The 23,081-nt window shown below is 51.5% G+C and overlaps 1 protein-coding gene across 1 annotated transcript in view; it reads right to left on the reverse strand.

The window, feature by feature from the left end:
- CGN (cingulin) overlaps positions 1–22,392 on the reverse strand; it is a 75,885-nt gene extending 53,493 nt beyond the window's left edge. The window contains exon 1 of the mRNA XM_056852740.1: positions 22,380–22,392. The gene's annotated coding sequence lies outside the window, so the exon portion shown is untranslated. The remainder of the gene's footprint in view (positions 1–22,379) is intronic.
- Positions 22,393–23,081: the final 689 nt, after the last annotated feature.

Genomic DNA, 23,081 nt, shown 5'->3' on the forward strand with positions numbered 1-23,081 from the left:
CTGATACTAGAGAGAATAGGCATGCAGCATGACTAGTATCCATTCTAATTAACAGCCATGAATACCCTTCTCCTCCATGAATATGTCCACTCCCCTCTTCAAGCCTTCCAAGTTGGCAGCCATCACCACAACCTGGGGCAGGGAGTTCCAAAGTTTCACTATGCGTTGTGTGAAGAAAGACTTCCTCTTCTCTGTTTTGAACCTCTCACCCTCCAGCTTCAGCAGATGACCCCGCGTTCTGGTATTACGAGAGAGGGAGTAAATAAGGGTGTTCTGGGTAAACTGCAGCCGACCTCATAAGGACATCAGAAAAGCCCTGCTGGATCAGACCCAGGCCCATCAAGTCCAGCAGTCTGTTCACACCGTGGCCAACCAGGTGCCTCTAGGTAGCCCACAAGCAAGACGACTGCAGCAGCATTTATCCTGCCTGTGCTCCACAGCACCTAAGACCATAGGCCTGCTCCTATTGTATTAGCAGCCAGCCAGCTGACTCGCTCGCGTTCTGTATACGTGGCCGAGCCGGTCATTATTCCTCTGTTCAGAACACATTTCAGCAACGCAAGCAGCCGGCGGGGCTCCTGCGGCTCCCGTCCAACCACTTCTGGGCAGGGGCCAGCTGAGAACCGGCCCGGAAAAGAGGCAGACCATGCGCCCGCAGGGGGCTGGTGCGCGGTGCCTGGGCCAAGGCGGTTAGCATGCCCCCCCACAACTCTCATATACCAAGCAAGCCAATGGGAAGGGGGGGTCAGGATAGCTGGCAAAGACCGGGAGGGCTTTCACCTTGCAAGTCCCTGAAGCAGGTAACCCTCCCATGGAGACCCTAGGGCAGCGGTCCCCATTGCGGGGCCTATGGGTACCGTGGCACCCACAGACACCTTTCTTGGTGCCCGCCAAGTGTTTTTAGAAAGTGGGTGGGGCCAGGTGGGGCTTTTGCCCCACCTTCTTTGGCAGTCATTTTGTGGCAGCCATTTTATCCTTGGAGGCCAGCATGCTGTGTTAGCATTCCAACGATGCCCACAGGCTCAAAAAAGGTTGGGGACCGCTGCTCAAGAGCAGAAACCTCATGGCCTATGGCAGGTGAACAGATGAACACATGAAGCTGCCTTATACTGAATCAGACCCTTGGTCCATCCAAGTCAGTATTGTCTGCTCAGACTGGCAGCGGCTCTCCAGGGTCTCAGGCAGAGGTCTTTCACGTCACCTACCTGCCTGGTCCCTTTAACTGGAGATGCTGGGGATTGAGCCTGGGACCTTGCAGATGCTCTGCCACTGAGGTATGGCCCTTCCCCAATGCTTTGCCTAATAAGATTTGCAATGCCACTCATGCATTCATAGAGGAGGGGCTGTGGCTCAGTGGTAGAGCATCTGCTTGGCATGCAGGAGGTTCAATCTCCCAGGTTCAATCCCCCGCCCCTCCAGTTAAAGGGACTAGGGAAGTAGGTGATGCGATGGACCTCTGTCTGAGACCCTAGAGAGCTGCTGCCGGTCTGAGTAGGCAATACTGATTTGGGTGGACCAAGGATCTGATTCAGTATAAGGCAGCTTCATGTGTTGAACACATGAACCTGCCTTATATTGAATCGGACCCTTGGACATCCAAGTCAGTATTGTCGGCTCAGACCGGCAGCGGCTCTCCAGGGTCTCAGGCAGAGGTCTTTCACATCACCTACCTGTTCATGCTGAGGGGCACAGACTGTGGGGTGGGAGGAGGAAAGGAAGGGCAGCCTTGGCAACGGGCAGGTGATGCAAAGCTCTCAGACTGGCATGAAATACTAGCACCACTGTTATCATCTTGTTTTATCCCCATAAAGCTAGTGTGACGTAGTGGTTAAGAGTGCTGAACTAGTACCCAGGAGACCCAGGTTCAGAATCCCCGCTGTGCCATGGAAGCTCGCTGGATGACCTTGGGCCAGTCACATGCTCTCAGCCTAATCTACCTCATAGGGTTGTTGTGAAGATAAACCAGAGGAAAGAAGAGCGATGTAAGCTGTTTTGGGTCCCCCATTTGTCAATCGATTTAAATTGATCCATTACATTATTTATTCACTTTTAAATTTATTTAAATTTGTATCCCGCCCTTAATCCCTGCCCAAGCCGGCCTCAGGGCGGGTAACAACAAAGCATTAAATTAAACTAATTAAATTAATCACATTAGTGCACTGCGAATTAACTAAACAACCCTGTGAGGTAGGTTACGCTGACACGCAGAGAGAGAAAAGAGAGACCCCAGCCCAAAGCAACCCAATAAGCAGTACAGAAAGAGGGGGGTCCCATTAAGGGTCCTCTCTAACAGATTTATTTTAAATTTGATTTGAAGGGGTCCTAGTCCAATTACTACACCTCACTTGTTCTCCGTCCCGCCTTGTCAACGAAGCAGAGACTTCTAGACTTCAGCAGAGAAGAGCAAGAGTCCAGTAGCACCTTAAAAGCTAACAAAATTTATACTTCAATTTTATACTTCAGGTTCAATAAAGCCCTCAGTGTGGTCCAGGGCCCCCAACCCCCCCCCCCCGAGGGGTCAGCATTGCATGCAAGCCCCTCTCCCCATGACTAGCCCACTGGTCTATACATGTGGCACATTGACACCCAGAGGAGATATCTGAGGATGCGTTTCGGGGTAGAATCATAGAGTTGGAAGGGACCACCAGGGTCTTCGTCCAACCCCCCTGCACAATGCAGAAAATTCACAACTACCTCCCCCCACACAACCCCAGTGACCCCTACTCCATGCACAGAAGATGGCCAAGATGCCCTCCCTCTCATGATCTATCTAAGGCAGTGATGGCGAACCTTTTAGAGACCGAGTGCCCAAACTGCAACCAAAAACCCACTTATTTATTGCCGAGTGCCAATGCGGCAATTTAACCTGAATACCACCCCCAGAGGGGGCCCAGAGGGAGAGGCTAGGGTTGCCAAGTTCCTCTTCGCCATGAGTGGGAGGTTTTTGGGGTGGCGCCTGAGGAGGGCAGGGTTTGGGGAAGGACTTCAGTGCCATAGAGTCCAATTGCCAAAGTGGCAATTTTTTCCAGGGGAACTGATCTCTATTGGTTGGAGATCACCTGTAATAGCAGATCTCCAGCTAGTACCTGGAGATTGGCAACTAGTTCCTTAGTGTTTTCTCTCTACATATCAAGACAAATGGAAAGGTGTTTGGAGGATAGCTTGTGGGCACTTCAAAGGTGGAATAGGACTGCACGCCCCTCCACCCGCACAGACCCAGAGGGTGCTGGAGAAGCCGCTGGAGGGAAAGAAGGAAGGAAGGAAAGAAGGGAAGGGAGGGGGAAAGGGAAGGAAGGGAGGGAGAGAAAGAAAGAAAAAGAGAGAGAAAGGGAGAAAGAAATGGAGCAAGGGAGAGAAAGAAAAGGACAGAGGGAGACAGAAAAAGAAAGAGGCCATTTATGCATGGGAGGTTTTGCCTTGGATTTGCCACTCGGTGGGGCGTGGCGGCAGGCTTGTGAGAGGCGAGCAGGGTGGGGCAGAGGGCGCCTCCTTCGCACCCACCGACCAGCCATGCCCCTCCGCCTGCACAGGCCCAGAGGGCGCCGGAGAAGCCACCAGCCATGCCGAGTGTGGGCGCTCGGCTTCTGTTCCCCGCTCTCCCACCCGCCTGGCTGGCCGCGCACGCTCCAGCGGCAGCAATGGCGGCAGCTTCTGTGGGAGAGTCCGGGGGCCACCGCCAATGATGTCGGAGGTTCCCCACCCCTGGGCTACAGCCTCCCCCATCTGGGGTGGGGCAGAGCCGGAAAGGCCAGCGGCTTGGAGGAACCGTGCGTGCCGGCAGAAAGGGCTACGCGTGCCGGAAGTGGCACCCGTGCCATAGGTTCGCCAACACGGATCTAAGGTCATAGAATCAGCATTGCTGACAGATGGCCATCTAGCCTCTGCTTCAATACCTCCAGGGAAGGAGCGCTTACCACCTCCCGAGGAAGCCTGTTCCACAGAGGAACTGCTCTAGCTGTTAGAAAATTCTTCCTACTGTCTAGACGGAAACTCTTTTGATTTAATTTCAACCCGTTGGTTCTGGTCCGACCTTCTGGGGCAGCAGAAAACAACTCGGCACCATCCTCTATATGACAGCCCTTCAAGTACTTGAAGATGGTTATCATATCCCCTCCCAGTCTTCTCCTCTGCAAGCTAAACATACCCAGCTCCTTCAACCTTTCCTCCTAGGACTTGGTCTCCAGACCCCTCACCATCTTCATTGCCCTCCTCTGGACACGTTCCAGCTTGTCTACATCTTTCTTAAACTGTGGTGCCCAAAACTGAACACAGTACCCTAGGTGAGGCCTAACCAGAGCAGAGTAAAGCGATACCATCACTTCACATGATCTAGGTAGAGACAGCTTTCCCTCCCTCTCCAAAAATACTAGGACTCGAAGGCATCCAGTGAAGAGGATGGGCCGTAGGTTCAGGACAGACGAAAGGAAGTGCTTCTTTATACAACGAGTGGTTCAAATGTGGTTTGCTGCCAGAGGATACAGAGAATGCCACAGGCAGAGACAGCTTTAAAAGGAGATGGGACAGAGTCACAGAGAAATGTATCCGTGGCTGCTAGCCGTGGTGACTAAAGGGAGCCTCCACAGTCAGAGGCAGTCAACCTCTGAATCCCAGTGCCTGGAGGCAACATCGAGGGAAGGTCTCAGTTTCTACACCCTGTTGTTGGTCCTCCAGAGGAACTGTTTGGACACTGTGTGAGACGGGATGCTGGACTAGATGGACCCTCATTGGTCTGATCCAGCAGGGCTCTTCTGAGGTTCTTGTGAAGGCCTCGGCCTCTGTGACCTGTTGTTGGACCTCCAGAGGAACTGGTTGGCCACTGTGTGAGATGGGATGCTGGACTAGATGGACCCTGACTGGTCTCCAATTACGTTCTGAAATATGTGGGATCATGCCAAAAGGGCAGACGGCATCTTCCGAGACTGCTACCTACTGTGGCTAGAAAGCTAGAATTAGCCCCAATGTGGAAACAGCAGTTTTGCCAAAAACAGAAATCTGGCTGCATAAGAGGCGGGTTATTTCACGTCAATGGATAAGACAGCGACCTTGAAACGAAAAAGAATCCAAAAAGACACACAAGTACTTTTTGTTCAGTATTGGTCACATTTTTTCTTAAGCTCTGGAACAAGACGTTCCCTGAGGAAGTTGTAAAGAAAGTGTTGAATTTGATAAGAACTATAAACTAAACTGAATATATTAAGAACACTTTCCCTAACTATACTCTCCTATGACCAGACTTATGTGTACTGTCTGATCCCAAGAACTTCAGTTTTTACCGCAGAATACAATTGCTAGTCCAAATGGATGATGAAGAAGAGTTGGTTTTTATATGCCGACTTTCTCTACCACCCAAGGAAGAATCAAACCAGCTTACAATCACCTTCCCTTCCCCTCCCCACAACAGACACCCTGGGAGGTAGGTGGGCCTGAGAGAGTTCAGAGAGAACCGGGACTAGCCCAAGGTCACCCAGCTGGCTCCATGTGTAGGAGTGGGGAAACAAATCCAGTTCACCAGATTAGCCTCCGCCGCTCATGTGGAGGAGTGGGGAATCAAACCCGGTTCTCCAGATCAGAGTCCACCACTCACTACACCGCGCTAGCTCGAAAGCATGCGGGGAAGCCTCCATGTTCCAAGGTAGTCTTACTGAAAGCATGCAGGGAAGGCCGAGTGGCATCTCCACGCCCTAGCTACCTAAATAACCCCAGAGAGGCAAGAGTGTTATCAGAGGTCCCCTGGCACTCCGCGCCTAGGAAACCGGCCTCCTGCCGGGGATGGAGAGACAGACCGAGGATTCCCGCCGACCTCATAATCTACAGCTTGTTATTCCGATCCTCTCTAGATCATTAGGGTAACAAGATAGACGTTATCCGGAAGGAAACAGAATCTACACAGAAGAAACCGAGCCGAAGGCAAAGAGGAGCCAGGCGTTAGCGAGTCAGCAGTTTTTAATGGGACGCCGCTGATTTTCATGCCAGGAGGAGACGGAACAAGTTGGCAGAGCTCTTCCCGCCTTCGGCAGCTGTGCTGCTACTCAATATTTACACAGTGCAAATGACCGGCGGAGATGCCGACTGACGGCAAAGAAGCGCTAAGTCATCACAGCCCGAAAGACATCCCTTGCCTCCACCAGGCAAATAGCTCAAAGATGGAAGGAGCGGCTATTCTCTGAAGGTGGACAGTAAGGTAAATATGAGCGGTCAGTGTGATGCAGCGACAAAAAAAAGCTAATGCGATCTTGGGGTGCATCAACAGAGGCATAACCACCAAATCGCAAGATGTCATTGTTCCGCTGCACACGGCATTGGTCAGGCCACACCTGGAGCATGGTGTGCAGTTCTGGAGGCCTCACTTCAAAAAGGATGTGGGCAGAATAGAGCGCGTGCAGAGGAGAGCGGCGAGGATGATCAGGGTCCTGGAGACCAAGCCCTTCGAGGAAAGGCCGAGGGACTTGGGAATGCTCAGTCTGGAGAAGAGGAAGTTGAGGGGGGACAGGATGGCTCTCTTGAAGTATCTGAAGGGCTGTCCCTTAGAGGAGGGCAGAGAGTTGTTCCTGTTGGCTGCAGAGGATGGGACTTGCAATTATGGGTTTAAATTGTGGGGAGAAAGGTGTGTGTGTGTAAAGTGCCATCAAGTCGCAGCTGACTTATGGCGACCCGTTTTGGGGTATTCATGGCAAGAGAGTAACAGAGGTGGTTTGCCAGTGCCCTCCTCTGCACAGCAATTCTGGTATTCCTTGGTGGTCTCCCATCCAAATACTAACCAGGGCTGACCCTGCTTAGCTTCTGAGATCTGATGAGATCAGGCTAGCCTGGGCCATCCAGGTCAGGGGGAAGAAAAGTACCAGCTGGATAACAGGAAAACATTTTTTACAGTAGGAGTACTTCAGTGGTGGAATCAGCGACCTAGGCAGGTGGTAAGCTCCCCCTCACTGGCAGTCTTTAAGCAGAGGCTGGACAAACGCTTGTCAGGGATGCTCTAGGCTGATCCTGCATTGAGGTTGGACTAGATGGCCTCTATGGCCCCTTCCAACTCTATGATTCTATGAAGATGAGGAGTTCAACGCACAGGTAAAAGATTTGCAAACGCGCGTGAAGAGGGTTTTGCCGGATCCGGCCAAGGGCCCATCTGGTACAGCTGCCGTTTGCAATTGTAGCCGGCTGTCAGGCAGCTCCCAAGAGGAGTGCGTCGGCCCCATCCCCGGCGCCCAGTATCCAGAAACAGAGCCTCCATGATCCAAGGCAGTCTTGCTGAAACTGACTGACAAAGTGCCAAGGCTCTTTTTGGAAGGGCACTTAGGAAGGCACCCTGGATTGGGGGGAAGGGAAAACTTGCCAGAACGCCAGGGAGCGGGAGTGCACCCGAGCGGCAGCCGAGGAAGCGAGCGAGGAAGGAAGGAAGTCGGCTCGACGAGATTCAAGATGGTGTTGTTCCTCAGTGGAGAAACCTGAAACCGACACACCTGAGCTTACATCACCGATCCGTCCCTGCAAGGCGCAGCAGGTGGAATGGAATTTCGAGAGAACCTGAGTGACCTTTTACCGTTTGCGCAAGAGCCAAACACGCCAGGTAAATAACGATTAAAACGACGGTCTTTGCTTGGGTCACACGAAGGAGGGTGCCTGCAAAACCTTCCTGCATCCCAAGAACGAGCACGAGAGGTCCAGATTCGAAGGCTCAGCGGCAGAGCCCATTTGGCACACTGTAAGAACCCTGGGGTCAATCCCTGGGCACGTCTGGTTCAAGGCTCTCGAGTGCTGAGAAAGACCTCTCTTTGCCTAAGGGAGTCGTGGCCGGCCAGAGGAGGTGGATCCACGCAAGACGGAGATGGGCAAGGGTCGTAGCTCAGCGGCAGAGCCTCCGCTCGCCATGCAGAAGGTCCCAGGCTCGATCCCCGGCATCTCCAGTTAAAGGGACCAGGTAGCAGGTGATGTGAAAGACCCCTACCCCAAGAAGAAGAGGTGGTTTATATATGCCGATTTTCTCTACCTTTTTTTTAAGGAGGATCAAACCGATATACAATCTCCTTCCCTTCCTCTCCCCACAACAGACACCTTGTGAGGTAGGTGAGGCTGAGAGAGTTTTGGAGAGAACTGGGACTGCCCCAAGGTCACCCAGCAGGCTTCATGTGGAGGAGAGGGGAAACCAACCCAGTTCACCAGATTACAGTCCACCACTGATGTGAAGGATTGGGGAAACAAACCCGGTTCTCCAGCTTAGAGTCCACCGCGTTTAACCACTACACCACGTTAGCTCGAAGACCCTGGAGAGCCGCTGGCAAGCAGAGCAGACAAGCCTGACCTCAAGGGACCAAGGGTCTGATTCAGCATAAAGCAGCTTTGTGCGTTCATGCAAGATCAGACCCTGGCTCTGCTCCTGCATACAGCATCCTTGCAGGAAGATTTCCCCTCCCATCAAAACTGAGAAAGAAACTTATTAGGTGGAGACGTGCATCTGGAGTTGCAGAGTATTATGCAAAGTAACGTTCTGACATCCAGCCCCACGTTAGAGGTGCATTGGGTCATGGCTCTCATGAGAACTAGAAACTTTTTATTTTCTTAAAAAACGAAAGGATGCCCAAGATAGTGGGGGAAGGGGGTTCAAGAATTCTCTCCTCCCTGCCCTTTGCCTTATCAGCTCTGCTGATTAATTCTGCCTTTTAAGGAACTGTGTGCTCCGTTTGGTTTTAGGGGGGGATCTGACTAATTCCTGGTTTCTGTATTTTTCAACTGCACGGTCCATTTTTGTCCCTCCTCCCAAGCAGACGGGAGGGGCAACCTGACACCGGCTGAGCTGGGAACCTTTTTATCTATGCAAGTTTGCTTGGCATTCTTACACAGGATCCCTGTGGAATGCCAGGAGATGAGGCCTGAAGCAAGTTTCTTTTTCTTTCCTTGCCTCAAAAAATGAAAAAGTCAGCCGGTTAAAGAGTTCTGGAGAACTCAGAAACAGCTGCATTATTTTGAGTGGTCCAAATGAAAATATATGGCGTGGCTTCATAAGAACGGTCACGCTGGATCAGACCAAGGCACATCAAGTCCAGCAGTCTGTTCACACCTTGGCCAGCCAGGTGCCTCTAGGAAGCCCACAAACAAGACGACTGCAGCATTATTGAACATATGAATACATGAAGCTGCCTTATACTGAATCAGACCCTTGGTCCATAAAAGTCAGTATTGTCTACTCAGACCGGCAGCGGCTCTCCAGGGTCTCAGGTAGAGGACTTTCACATCACCTGCTTGCTTAGTCCCTTTAACTGGAGATGCCGGGGATTGAACCTGGGACCTTCTGCATGCAAAACAGAGACTCTACCACTGAGCCACAGCACCTCCTCATTATCCCGCCTGTGTTCCACAGCACATCATATAATAGGCATGCTCCTTTGAGGCTGGAGAGAATAGGTCTGCATCACAACTAGTTTTCATTTTGACTAGGAGCCATGGATAGCCCTCTCCTCCATGAACATGTCCGCTCCCCTCTTAAAACCTTCCAAGTTGGCAGCCATCACCACATCCTGGGGCAGGGAGTTCCACAATTGAACTATGCATTGTGTTTGCTTGCTTTTGCATTCTGCTGATTAGGTTTCCAATTTACAATACGGAAGGAAATGGATCCCTGGTTTCCTCCTCCTCCGCTTACATTTCAATAGGATTCAGAGATGGAAACGCAAGCAGATATCGAAGCGGTTGCAAGACCGGTCCTCCAACTTCAGTGGCCAGATTCCTGGCTATTTCTATCCACCCAGCAAATCTTCCTTGGACTTTTCTCCCCTCTCCCCCATATGGTTGCCAGCTCCAGGCTGGGAAATTCCTGGAGGGACTCTTGCAGTGTATAATGCCATAGAGTCTATCCTCCAAAGCTGCCCATTGCCTCCAGGGGAACTGAGCTCTGTCATCTGGAGGTCGGCTGTAATTCTGGGAGCTCTCCAGGGCCCACCTGATTGTTGGCAACCATACCCCCAGAGCATACTTAAAGTGTGGAACTCCCTGCCCCATGGTTTTAAGAGGGGAGTGGACTTGTTCATGGAGGAGAGGGCTATTCATGGCTACTAGTCAAAATGGATTCTAGTCATGATGCATACCTATTCTCTCCAGGATCAGAGGAGCATACCCTATTATCTTAGGTGCTGTGGAACGCAGGCAGTCATCTTGCTTGTGGGTTTCCAAGAGGCACCTGGTTGGCCACTGTATGACCAGACTGCTGGAGTTGATGGGCCTTAATTTGATCCAGCAGGGCTTTTCTTATGCTCTTATCCTCAATTCAGACATCGTGCAAAAACCACAGTTAAGAAAAGGCTAGGATTTGGCATGAGGTCTAAATTAGCCTGCAAACCAGACTGGATTTGGAGTGACCTCCAAACTCTGCCCATCAATTCTCCCCCTTGCGGTCCAGACAAAAAAAAAACACCCCGAATTCGTTCAACAGCACTGAAAACATTCTAGGACTTCTCCATTTCAGGTTTCTCATTCCAAAGGCGAAGGGAGGAAAGAAGAAAAAAGAGGAAGAGGGAGAGAGAGGGAATTCAACGCCCCGATAGACAGTTAATCATCAGCCAGGCTCCTGGAACAAAATGCAAAAATGGCTTCCTGCTCTTTCGGATAGCGCCCAGCGCCGCTTACACATAAGGGACAGAAAGGTGGCCAAGCTCGGGTGCTTCAACGGTGCCAGATTACTGCCTTCCGAGACACCCTTCCTCTGCCAAGGAAGGCGCCTACTGTCAATGCAACTTTCACCACAGGGCACGCTGGGTCCAGAAATTACTCTTAAAACTGTTGAAGTCTGTCTCTTGCTGCCCGGGGAACTATTTTTGGACCTTGATCCAAGGAAAGCCCCTCACTGTCGTCTGGCCTGCCAATCTTTTCTTGCCAAACAGTTAGCTTTTGGAAAGAGCAGTCCAGTCGCAGCTAGCTTACGGCAACCCTGCCTTTAGGGTTTTCCAGGCAAGAAAGGAGCTGAGGCGGCGTGCTGTTGGCTGCCCCTGCCGGGGGACGGGGGGGGGGACGGGACCCAAGAATTCCTGACCGGCCTCCCATCCAAGTACTAACTAGCAGCGACCAAAGCAATTGGGAGCTACAGCGACTGCCCTATGAGGAGCGGTTAAAACGCTTAGGGCTGCTTAGCTTGGAAAGAAGGCAGTTAAGGGGAGACATGATAGAGGTCTATAAAATTATGCATGGGATGGAGAGACTGGACAGGGAGAAGCTTTTCTCCCTCTCTCATAAGACCAGAACGCGGGGTCATCTGCCGAAGCTGGAGGGCGAGAGATTCAGAACAGACAAAAGGAAAGATTTCGTCACACAATGCAAATTGTGGAACTCCCTGCCCCAGGATGGGGCGATGGCTTCCAACTTGGAAGGCTTTAAGAGGGGAGTGGACATGGTCATGGAGGAGAGGGCTATCCATGGCTACCAGTCAGAATGGATACTAGTCATGATGCATACCTGTTCTCTGCAGGATCAGAGGAGCATGCCTGTTACATGAGGTGCTGAGGAACACAGGCAGGATGGTGCTGCTGCAGTCGTCTTGCTTGGGGGCTTCCTAGAGGCACCTGGTTGGCCGGTGTGTGAACAGACTGCTGGACCTGATGGGCCTGGGTCTGATCCAGCAGGGCTTTTCTTATGTTCTTAATGCCGGTGTCCCGTTTTCCTCTGTTTTCTCCCAAACCCAGAGGTTGACGTTTGTGAAAGCCCTCCAGCTGTTCAGAAAGAGTCACTGTTCAAATAGGGTCTTGGAAGGGGGGAGCTGGCAAATTGCAGCTGAACAAGGCAAGGAGAGAATCGCCACTCTGTAAAACTCCCTCTCCGGTGGGGTCACAAACTGTTCAAGTTTTGGGCAGGAGGCCTTCCGAACCTTGCTCGTAACCACGCGGAGGCCGCTTCCCCCACCCCGAGAGAAACAAAATCTCCGCAAAAACCAGACGAACAGGTTGCGGAGGGATCAGAGAAGAGGGAAGCATGGCGAGAGAGACTGCCATGGAAAGCATTCCTGCCTCGGGCAAAAATCGCCGCAGGCCGGCTCCGGGAAGTTCCCAGGCAGGCTCCAGACGAGCGGGCCGCAGCCGCCGATTTCCCAGCCGCCCCAAAGGGCTGGCGTTTCTCCCAAACCACTTCCCCGCCCCAGCCCCGTAGACGACCGCTCCGGAGAGTGGTTTTTCAGACAGCTTAGGACAGCCGTCGGGATGCTCTCTGGCTCCCATGGTCTACTTTTTGAAATACAAATCTCTCGATCGGGTGGTGATGTACTTTAAATTAGAAGCAACAGAAAAGAGGTGGGGGGGACTTAACCCTAAAAAACTAGAGTGAGGTACCCAAAAGGTAAGGAATCAACATGAATCCGTGGGCTAATATTGATACAAGTGATTTTGTGAATAATATATAATAAATGTAATACCAACACAAAATTAATGCAAATATAAACATATTGTATGTAGCCCTGCTCTAATCTCTATGTATCTGCGCTGAACATGCCAAATAAACATGAAAATACAAATTTACAACAGTGTGACAATATACCCAAGCAATATCACAGCTCAGACCGCACGCGTTTCAGCTGTGAAGCTTTCTTTAGTGGTCCGAATAATACAATTCTATGCCATTTTGAACAAGCATGAATGTATAAGAAAGTTGAAGTCCTTAGACTGAGTAAGCTGACATTTGTAAATTGTAAAGTCTAAAATTTGTTTATGTCTATTTCATCCAAAGTTGCCTTTATAATCTCAGCCCCACCTACCTCACAAGGTGCCTGTTGTGTGTGTGTGGGGGGGGGAGGCAATTGTAAGCCGCTTCGAGACGCTTTAAGGTAGACAAAAGCGGGGTATAAAAACAAACTCTTCTTCTTCTACCTCACAGGATTGTTGTTAGGCTAAAATGGAGGAGAAGAGAATGATGTAAGCCGCTTTGGGTTTCCACTGGGGAGAAAGGTGGGGTACAGATAAATAAAGAGGATGTCCCAGGTAATCTTAGGTGGTCTGAACAGACAGAGCTTTAAACCTCAACATAACATGGTATGCCAATAAAGGTATTGAAATTTGAACACCCAACAGGGAGCAGAGACATCAAAGCATGCCAATTCATCCTGTTTAAGTGTGCTCGATTTATGCACTTTGCAGAGTTTAGCTTTTCAGCACAGGACTTCTGTTTTTAAAATCAACATGCAGGCAACCTTCTTTGCCCTCTCCTAGAGCTCCCTGGAAGTGCTTTGTAGCTTCAGAGACCTCCGTTCGAATGCCGCCACCGCAATCAAAGCCCAAACCCTGCCGCGCTCCACAGCCAAAAATAGGGACGCCTGTGAATTCCCAACACCTGCAGTCACACCTGTGTATCTCCCTCCCCTGCTTCTCTGCCAGAGTCTCTCCCGCGCGGGATTGTGAAGAAGGGCGTGTGTGTGGGGGGGGAACTTGGCTGTAACCAGTTCCCCGATTTGTTTGTTCTTCTGAACTGAACGTTTTGTCTCAGGATGGATTTGGAGACACTTAAAAGCCAAACAGGTTTTGTGGCCCTTACTCTAAGAACATAAGAAAAGCCCTGCTGGATCAGACCCAGGCCCATCAAGTCCAGCAGTCTGTTCACACAGTGGCCGACCAGGTGCCTCTAGGGAGCCCAAAAGCAAGACGACTGCAGCAGCATTTATCCTGCCTGTGCTCCACAGCACCTAAGATAACAGGCATGCTCCTCTGATCCTGGAGAGAATAGCTAGGCATCACGACTAGTATCTATTTTAACTAGTAGCCATGAATACCCCTCTGCTCCACCAACATGTCCACTCCCCTCTTAATGCCTTCCAAGTTGGCAGCCATCATCACATCCTGGGGCAGGGAGTTCCACCGTTTAACTCTGCGTTGTGGGAAGAAAGAATTCCTTTTAGCAGTTTTGAATCTCTCATCCTCCAGCTTCAGCAGATGATCCCGCGTTCTGGTATTATGAGAGGGAGAAAAGCTTCTCTCTCCATACCATGTCCACTCTCTCCATACCATGCATAATTTCATAGACCTCTATCATGTCTCCCCTTAACCGCCTTCTGTCCAAGCTAAACAGCCCTAAGCGTCTTAACCGCCCCTCATAGGGCAGTTGCTATGCTACTCTCTGGGTAAGCAGCAGGGACCGAAGCCACTGAGGGACATTTGGGGAACAGGGTCTGGGTGTGAGCTTTAACAAAGGTGCTCCAGAAACAAAAAAAAATCCACCTCTGCACGTGTGCATATAGCAGCCAGGATAGCGGGCTTAAAGCAGAGGCAACCCAGAGTATATGTGCACACATGAACAATGTTTGACAGAGGCCCCTCCTAAAGGCAAAAAGCACAGCAGGTATCAGAAAACAGCCCTGACCTGGATGGCCCAGGCTAGCCCGATCTCGTCAGATCTCAGACGCTAAGGACAGAATCATAGAGTAGGAAGGCGGTTAAGGGGAGACATGATGGAGGTCTATGAAATTATGCATGGTATGGAGAGAGTGGACATGGTATGGAGAGAGAAGCTTTTCTCCCTCTCATAATACCAACCACCTGCATAATTCAGGAAATTCACAACTACATTCCCGCCATGCCCCCAGTGACCCCTACTCCATGCCCAGAAGATGGCCAAAAAAATCCTCCAGGATCCCCGGCCAATCTGGCCTGGAGGAAAATCACTTCCTGACCCCAAAGTGGCAATCAGCATTTCCCTGGGCATGTAACAAAGGGGCCCTCCCTCTCATGATCCACCTAAGTTCACAGAATCAGCATTTCTGACAGATGATCATCAGGGATAGTTGGCCCTGGTTGGTACTTGGATGGGAGACCACCAAGGAAGTCCGGGGTTGCTCCGCAGAGGCAGGCAACGGCAAACCACCTCTGTTTGTCTCTGCCCTGACCTGGATGGCCCAGGCTAGCCCAAACTCATCAGATCTCAGCAGCTAAGCGGGGTATTGGTAACCAATACGCAACTTCTGCCACTAGAACTGTCTACGCCAGATACTGGAAATCTAACACAATACCAGCTTTCACAGAATGGAGCAGTAAACTGTTTGACTTTGCATAAATAGCCAGACTAACTCACTTGCTAAAAATGAATTCAATGGACGCGTTTTTGACAAAATGGCAACCTTTATACGGTTACTTTTCACGGGTCCTGAATACTTGTTAAACACAAAGAGTTTAGAGAATTAGAAACTATTTAATGAATGCTTACAACAATGCTTATATGTTTAAAATAAACGATGTTATTTTGATATGATCGTATTTTAGACTGGATATTGCTTGGAAGACAAATCAGGCTTGACTTCCCCCCCTTTATCCCTTTTTCTACTTATTGTATTGCTTTATAAAAACAATTTAAAAAAGGAAGAAACGAAGCAGGGTTGGCCCTGGTTAGTACTCGGATGGGAGACCACCAAAGCAGTCCAGGGTTGTTATGCAAAGGCAGGCAATGGCAAACCACCTCTGATAGCCCCTTGCCTTGACCTGGATGGCCCAGGCTAGCCCAATCTTGCCAGATCTGAAAAGCTAAGCAAGGTCAGCCCTGGTTAGTACTCGGATGGGAGACCACCAAAGCAGTCCAGGGTTGTTATGCAGAGGCAGGCAATGGCAAACCACCTCTGATAGTCTCTGGGCTAGCCTGGGCCATCCAGGTCAAGGCAAATCTTGCCAGATCTGGGAAGCTAAGCAAGAACAGCCCTGGTTAGTACTTGGATGGGAGACCACCAAGGAAGTCCAGGGTCGTTACGCAGAGGCAGGCAACGGCAAACCACCTCTGCTTGTCTCTCCTGCCTTGAAAAGCCATGGGTCATCTGCCATAAGTCATCTGCGACTTGACAGCACTTCCCGCCACCATCAGAAAACAGTCAGGGGAGCATTGGGGTGGGAGCACTGGAGCATTGGGGTGGGGGGTGGGCGGCGCTGTCATTCGCAGAACAGATCCAGAGGAACCAACCCAGGGAACGGACACAAGTCTCTTGAGACCTCAGTCAACCGACTTAGGAGATGGGCACATTCGTCACTCCGCTGGAGCGGCAGCCAGTGACAGAAAAGGACCGTGCAACGGATATAAACACAGGTTCACGAGGAAGCACCCTTGGGCTGGCTGAGGAGCGACGGAACGCCCACAGATAATCCCAGTTCCACCCCGTGTCTCCACCCGGCGCTCGGAAGGAGCAGAGGTTGAAAAGTGGAACAGGAACCGCCCTGAAAGTATGACACCGACAACCACTCTCAGCCAGGACGGGATTCCATTACCAAAGAGTTCAACACATGAACACATGAAGCTGCCTTCTACTGAATCACACCCTCAGTCCATCAAAGTCAGCATTGTCTACTCAGACCGGCAGCGGCTCTCCAAGATCTCAGGCAGAGGTAGAAGCCTTTCACATCACCTGCTTGCCTGGTCCCTTTAACTGGAGATGCTGGGGACTGAACCTGGGACCTTCTGCATGCCAAGCAGATGCTCTACCACTGAGCCACAGCCCCTCCCCTAACGTTTAGTATTGCCCCTTCTCCCCAGGTAATAAAACGACGGCAGCTTGCAGGTGCCACATTTGAACGGTTAGGGAGCCAGGAAAAAGAAAAGGGATCCAGGCCGAACCGAGGAATGCCGAATCATAACTTGAACCTCTCCCCTCTACACGTGGAACCCAGGGCTAAATTCCTTGCCAGGCTGGTTTCTGTCCTAAACACTTGTCTTAGTGCTGAGAAATTAGTATTATTGTTAAAAGACTCAGGTGGCTAAGAAAATAAGGTCCGATATGGTCGCTAAGAAAGCTGATCCTTCGAGGTGATGTTAAATGGTGGCTAGGTCTCATTGGCTGATTGATACACCACCGCAACTTTTAGTTATTATTGCTTTGTATGCATCAATCTAGCATAGTTTTTATTATGTATATTTATTATTAATCTAGCATTTTATTAACCTACTATTTTTCCTTTATTATGTATTTGTGGCATTGTTGATATCTTTTTGTAATAGCCTCAGGCTACGTGCAAATAAAACCATTCATTCATTCAACTGAACCTCTGCCAGGAATTGACCAGGCAACCCACTCCTTCTAAGCTTCAGTCCCCACCTTCCGTTTAAGGATAACAATACGGTCCTACCTTGCATGGCTGTGGTAAGGAGCATTTTACACGCAGAAAAACGCTATCTGTATTCCTCAGATCTCTCAAAACCGCCCTCCACACCTGTTTCCAAATCCTTGTACTCAGAATAAGCGTCGTTTGCTCTCCATTTTTTGGTGGCTCGGCCAGGCAATAAATAGACCCCTCCACTCACACCGCAGCCAAACACCACCGCCATTCAGATTTTGGCCAACTCTCAGGTGCGGAGGGCACAGGTTATCTTTCAGGGTGGAAATTCCAACTAGAATATCCTCCCGTGCGACAGCCGGGAATGAAGTGGAGGCGCGCAAAGGGCTGTGCGTTAAAATCTAAAGGCCTCGCCTTTCCCGAGGGAGCACCCAGGGCAATTTGTGCCAGGCGCCTTGGAGGAAGAAATAGATCCGAGCGCCCCTGAGCAGATGCAGAGAGGATTCCCCTCACATTGAGGGGAGAGCCGCTAACTGGACGGATGCCCGCCCCACTTCTGTGGGATTAATGCAGAAACAACTGTACATACATTGGGGAGGAAGAACATAAGAAAGGCCCTGCTGAATCAGACTAAGGTCCATCAAATCGAGCCGTCTGTTCACACCGTGGCCAACCAGGTGCCTCTAGGAAGCCATCAAGCAAGATGACTGCAGCAGCATTATCCTGGCTGTGCTGCACAGCACCCAATATAACAGGCCTGCTCCTCTGATCCTGGAGAGAATAGCTATGCATCATGACTACTCTCCATTTTGACTAGTAGCCATGGATAGCCTTCTCCTCCATGAACACGTCCACTCCCCTCTTCAAGCCTTCCAAGCTGGCAGCCATCACCACATCCTGGGGCAGGGAGTTCCACAATTTAATTTAACACAGAAATCTTATTGGCTGTACCATCCTGAAACAATTCACAGTGGGTAACAGTTTGGCTTTCACTTTAAAAAAAAGTCAAATTTCTAGACCTCATGACGACAAAGACAGGCCATGTTCCCAAGAACACTGTGACCAGTTCCAGACACTCAAGGCGGGTGGGGGCCTCGGGATTTACTTTTTTCAAACAGCCGCCCCCACTCCACCTTTCTCCTGTGCCACAGCAGGCGGACGGGACATTATTTATTTCCTTACAAATGTTGTACCCTGCCTTTCCGCCCTTACAAGGGCCACCAAGACGGCTAGCAATTTAAAAAGCACATGACAAAATTACAATATTTTATGATACATTATGCTAAGTGAAGAGCCGTCACTTAGAGGAGGGCAGGGAGCTGTTCCTGTTGACAGCAGAGGAGACGACTCGCAATAATGGGTTTAAATTGCGGGAAGAAAGGTACCGGAGGAACATTTGGGAATTTTTTTTACAGTAAGAGTTGTTCAGCAGTGGAATCGGCTTCCTAGGGAGTTGGTGAGCTCCCCCTCACTGGCCGTCTTTAAACAGAGGCTGGACAAGCACTTGTCAGGGATGCGCTAGGTGACCCTGCATTGAGCAGGGGGTTGGTCTAGATGGCCTCTATGGCACCTTCCAACTCTATGGTTCTATGATTACAATAGAAAACACCTTGGCAGTGGTTATGTTTTTAAGAATCTGGGGGCTCAGGGTCCCATTTAGAAAGATTATTCTTTGCAGCACAAGAAGAGTCGGTTTTTATATGCCGATTTTCTCTACCTTTTTAAAGGAGAATCAAACCGGCTTACAATCTCCTTCCCTTCCTCTCCCCACAACAGACACCTTGTGAGGTAGGTGGGGCTGAGAGAGTTCAGAGAGAACTGTGACTAGCCCAAGGTCACCCAGCAGACTTCATGTGGAGGAGCGGGGAAACCAAGCCGGTTCTTGAGATTAGAGTCTGCCGCTCATGTGGAGGAGCGGGGAATCAAACCCAGTTCTTCAGATTAGGGTCCACTGCTCTAATCCACTACGCCACACTGTCAAGAACAAATAGCTGCTGCGTTTGGATTCCTTACGTGGCAGCCCCCTTCTAAGCAGACCACTCGGGGTCACCGGGCCCTTTCAGGAACAATGGGGAAAAGGGGTCAGCTGGTTAGCTAGATCTCACGTGCCCCTTGCTGGTTTCTCCAAAGTGGGTCTGACTACGGTCGAAGCCTTTTCAGCAGTATCCAGTTCCGTAACCAATTCTCCCGCTCGGACGCCAGCCTCATTTTCTCTACTCCGGGGACAGCTGAGACACAGGAATATTGTTCTCCGCGCATGGGAACCGGAGAAAGCGAAACCAGCCTCTGGAGTTTCAGGCTTTCCTCTAGTTTTAATCAGCTGATCGCGGGGCAAACAGACCTCCAGGTGTAAGAGGAAACCACCAGCAAGAAAAAAAAACCTGTGAATTGGAGGGGTTGCAATCTTTGTGCATGAATCTCCAAATCTGGCAGCGGAAAGAGAAATCTTGCAAACCCGCTAGGGAACAGAGGAAGAGCAAAGTCATATAAGGCATTGCGACTGAGAAGATTTGCAGAAATGCGACAGGGAGGGTTCACATGATACGGGAACACAAGGACTACATTGTGTGCAGGGTGTGTGCGCTGTTTATCTGGATCTGTTGCCCCCCAAAAAAGCGGGTTAATCCCTCCTATCCCAGCTATCAGGGATACACACACAAACAAACTAGCTAGCTTTGGCTTTTTGAAACATTTTTCTGAACTGAGTCAAGGCGGAACGGCCGGCAACACGGCACTGCCCGCTGACTCACACCCATGCCAGATCAGGGCAGCGAAGGGATTGGCCTCCCAGTCCCAGGAGGAACTACAACAGAGGGTTTGGCTGAGGCCGTCCCCTCCGGACTCACCTTGGGGACTCAGTCCCAAGGCAAGAGAGGGTACCCGAGGTTCTCGTGAACGCTGAATTATGCACTTTCCAATCCACTTTCAATGCACTCTGCAACTGGGCTTTTACTGCGTGAAATGACAAATGATCCAGAAAGTGCATCGAAAGCACATAATTCAGTGTGTGCAAAAGCGCCAAGAGAACAAACAATGAAACCTATGGACTGCACAGAGATCCTCAGAATGAGGAACGACGGGGTGAACGCCACAGATCCATCCTGCTGTTAACAGAACGGATCTGCAGGATCCAGCCAGGCCAGATGGGAAGCCCCTGAGGGGCCTGCGTTGCCGGATTCACGGAGCACAGATGATAGGTACATTGAACCTCCAAAGTCAGGAGCAGTGTACCAGATGCCAGGGACAAAACCAAACAGGGCACAGGGCTGCCACATTCCCACACTCTAGTACACTTCTTAGAGGCCTCTGGCTGGTTGCCAGCGCAAACCGGATGCCAGAGAAGGTGGACTGTGTGCTAGATGCAACAGGTCACCTTGCTGATTCCCATTTGCCTACACAGCGGCACACCTCAAAGTCCCTTCCTTTCCTCCCTGGACGGCAGAGACGCCAGTGACCTACTACCTATTTTACTACACCGCCTCCTCTTCGGAAAACTGGCCAACGCGATCCCTCACTACTGAGGGGCAAGCGACGTCACTTGCGCTGCAGAACGGGCCCGGTTTCGACATCCCTTTGCGGGAAACGAGGCCGGCGCCACTCAAAACATAAGCGACGGAGAAACGGCTCCGTTTGTTTTTGCCAAGAGCGTCGGGTGCCCACGATCGCTATGGCCGTGGTTGCCAACTCCAGGGTGGGCAATTCCCGGGGATTTGGGGGCAGAGCCCGGGTTTAAGGAGGGGTGGGACCTCAGTGGGATATAATGCTGTTGAGTCCACCCTAGAGGACCCAACCGGAGGCTGGCAACCCTAAACTCCACGTACGCTCTACCGAATACCACGTCGAAGCCAGCGCAAACGGTGTTTCGGGCCTGCCCAGGCAGATCTGAAGAGGGGCCAAAGTTCCTTCTTCTTCGCCATTCACACGCCAGCTTCGCGGTGCCGGAAACAATTACCACGACCCGACAGAGCTCTGCGGCCCCAAATAAAACCCCCTACCCAGCCCCATATGCTATCACCTGGCAGAACCACACCGTGGAAAGAGATCCCTCCCTCCGGCATGGCTTCGGAGGGGTGGGAGACCCATGGCCCCCACAGAAGCAGCTACCCAGCAACGCAACGGCGTCCCAAGGATTCCTTCCACTTGAATTTTGAGGTCTCAGGAAAAGAGGTGGGAAAATATCTCCCATTCCCGGGCACCGGGACCTCGCTTTCCGAAACCAGGCTGCGTTTCAAAGCCGTGGGGCGACTAGGATCTCCCCACGCAGGCAGACCGGAGGGCGCCCGAAGAACAGTCGGCCGCCCCACCCACACAGACGGAGTGGGGCAGACAGCAAATGAGGCATGCTGAGAGGCCAGAGCGTGCCCCCAAAGTTTACATGGGGGGGGGCAGACAGGGAACATATGCCACGCAACTGAAGGGGGAGATTTTGGGGGTGGGGAACAGGGTCCCTAAGGGTAACGGGGGCAGAGGCGCGGAGTCCCCCAGGGAGGAAAGCAAGGGGCAATGACCCAAGTGTGCTATCTCTGCCCCCAAGGTTAGGGGGGAGAGTCCTAACTGAGGGGGCCCAAACGTCTCATATAGGAGCACAGGAAGCCTAGGGCTGAAATCAGAGGTGGGGGGAATTCTGGCCATGGTGGTGGGGAGAGAGAACCACGGAGGGGGCAGCTGTGACCATGGGGTAGAGGTGAGGCATGTGCCACCATGTTGGGGGGGGACGTGCGCTATGAGCACGGGCAGGGGTCTTCCAAGCTAGCAGTCAGGGTCAGTGACCAGAAGGTGAGGGGAATTGACTTCTGGGGTGGGGGGGGCAGCAGCTCTGGGGTTCCCCTTTTCCTTTCTGGTGCGTCCCCCCCTCCCCAGTAGGTGCTCCTGTTCCAACTGCAGGCAGCACCCCACACAGGAAGGGTGCCCAGACCCCAAGGTGGTTAATAAGGACCAACGCCCAGCAGCTGGGGGGGGGGGCAGGCAATAGTGACTGCAAACCCCCTCCCTTGCGACAAAGCAGGGGCAGCCTCCAAAGGGGTCCTGCCGAGTCCAGGGGGTGGGCAAGGAGCATTGACCTGGGGGGGAGGATGAAACCTCAAAGGGGGCATCGACCCCTCCTCGGGGTCATGCACAAAGTGCCCCCCCAGGAGAGAGAAAATTGGCACCATAAAAGCACACATAAAAAGCACCATAAAAGCACACAGTGGGGATGCTTTTCTCAAAGGGGGGGGCATCAAAAACCCACACTTGGAGGGGGGCTGCCAGCGCAAATTGGGTGGGGGGGAATAATAGGCGGTGGGCACCCCCCACCCACCCCCACCTGGGGGCAACGCTCAGGGGAGATGCATGCAGGTGCGTGGAGTGGGGGGGACTACTTTGCCTAAGGAAGGGGGTCCCCAGCCCACTCACCTCCCCTCCTTCCGCTCGGCCACCGCTTCGCACACCTTCTGTCCTCCTCCGCTCCAGGGCGCAACCTGTTACCTGAGCCCCGAGCCGCGGCCCCGCCCCTGCCTCTTCCCATTGGCCCGCGCTCCGGGCGGGCCGGCCCTCCGTCCCTCCCCGCCGCCGCCAGCGTCCCCGGGGCCACGCCCCCTCCTCCCAGCCCTCTCGCCCCGCCCAGTGGGCGTGGCCCAACCGGCTACCCAGCACGGGAGAGGAACGGGCGGGGGAAAAAAGGGAGGGGGCCGAAAAAGGAAGGGGGGAAATGGCCGCCGGGTTGGGCGCGAAGGGGCGGGGCAAGGAGGAGTCCTTAGCAACGAGGAGGCGGCCTCCCTAGCAACCGCGGCCACGCCTCGCCCCTTTGGGGAGAGAAATAGGAACTATTATATTAATAATGAAGTATTATTAATCATGAAGTATTATTAATAATAATAATTGATAATATCAATAAGGATGAATTATTAATAATAATAAACAACCACACTAATAAAAGTACTTTTTTTAAACTTCCCATCACTGATGTTTATCCTAAGAACAATGAGTAGACAATTATTTATTTGCAGTATTTATAGTCTGCCTTTCCCCACTGAGACGCAAAGCTACCAATTATGACTACTAGTTTGAAAGTACATTAAATGCTTGCGTGCAGATTTTTTTGGGTTGAAACTAATA

This window comes from Euleptes europaea, chromosome 7 (genome assembly GCF_029931775.1).
Source record: "Euleptes europaea isolate rEulEur1 chromosome 7, rEulEur1.hap1, whole genome shotgun sequence".
In the NCBI taxonomy this organism is placed as follows: Eukaryota; Metazoa; Chordata; class Lepidosauria; order Squamata; family Sphaerodactylidae; genus Euleptes; species Euleptes europaea.